At 34.6% G+C, this 1,015-nt stretch overlaps 1 long non-coding RNA gene across 1 annotated transcript; it reads right to left on the reverse strand.

Moving 5' to 3' along the window:
• Positions 1 to 301: 301 nt before the first annotated feature.
• On the reverse strand, positions 302 to 712 carry LOC143631283 (uncharacterized). The gene is made up of 3 exons (XR_013153319.1): positions 615 to 712; positions 469 to 536; positions 302 to 360 (listed from the first exon to the last, which is right to left on the reverse strand). It is a non-coding gene; the product is annotated as an uncharacterized LOC143631283 (long non-coding RNA).
• Between the last annotated feature and the right edge of the window lie 303 nt (positions 713 to 1,015).

Consider the following 1,015-nt stretch of genomic DNA (forward strand, 5'->3'; position numbering starts at 1 on the left):
CATACATGCTACATCCTTTTCACTCACAACACTATCAAGTAAAATGTAAGCATGTGAAACTGGTATTATCCCTATATGACACTTGACATCCTTCCCACCTAAATCAAATATCTGTCCTATCAATTATCAATTATAATATTATATTATAAATAAATATTTAAAAATTAAAATCTCACGTGTTTCACAAAAATGAAAAAAAAAATCCTCCCAATTTTGTTCTGACTTTATATAAATAAATTAAAATTAAAATAATAAAATAAATAATAATCTAGGGTTTAAAACTTGGAACATAAAACATCTGGTTGACTAGGAGTATATATATATAATATACCTGTTGGCCCCTTGAAGTACGCAATTTGTCTTCCGATTTCAATTTACAAACACAACACAAAACAAAAATGTCAGCAACAAATCAACACTTATAATTTTTAATATCAGATTCAAACAAATTGCAACCGCTAAACTTACTCAGTCAAAAAACTCAATCGTTCCGCAAGGGGAGCCAATCCGATCAAGCTCAAAGCAAAGATCCACGGCTACACACAAATTCCAAATATCAACTAATTACAAAATTAATGGCGCAACAAAAACACAATGAATTGATGATCGCTTACTCGACCTAAACCGTAGCATTGAGCTACAATCGCAATCGGAATGGCCGGAAACAAGACGAACAGCTTCGTGTCAAACACGACTTTCCGAACATTCTCAGCGAAATCTCTCACCATCCGAAACCGAACAGGAGGAGAATCGATCTGCGATGGTAGCAACAACGACGACTCTCCGCCGTTCTCCATATCGTCGTAATTCACAGAAGACGAACTGATCATGATGATGGTGAAAGAAACACACAACAAAATAAAACAAAACTAGGTGGTGATGGTGATTGGAGTGAGTTAATATATAATATTTATAATATAATGGGAGTGAGTGAGTGAATATGAAGGTTCGAGGAAGCTTCGTAGTTGAAACTGTTTTGGTATTTTGTTAGGAAGGGGGTTGATGAATGAAGAAC

This window comes from Bidens hawaiensis, unplaced genomic scaffold (assembly GCF_021521415.1).
Source record: "Bidens hawaiensis isolate Kalapana, Puna unplaced genomic scaffold, B.hawaiensis_p1.1 tig00006055_1, whole genome shotgun sequence".
Lineage (NCBI taxonomy): Eukaryota > Viridiplantae > Streptophyta > Magnoliopsida > Asterales > Asteraceae > Bidens > Bidens hawaiensis.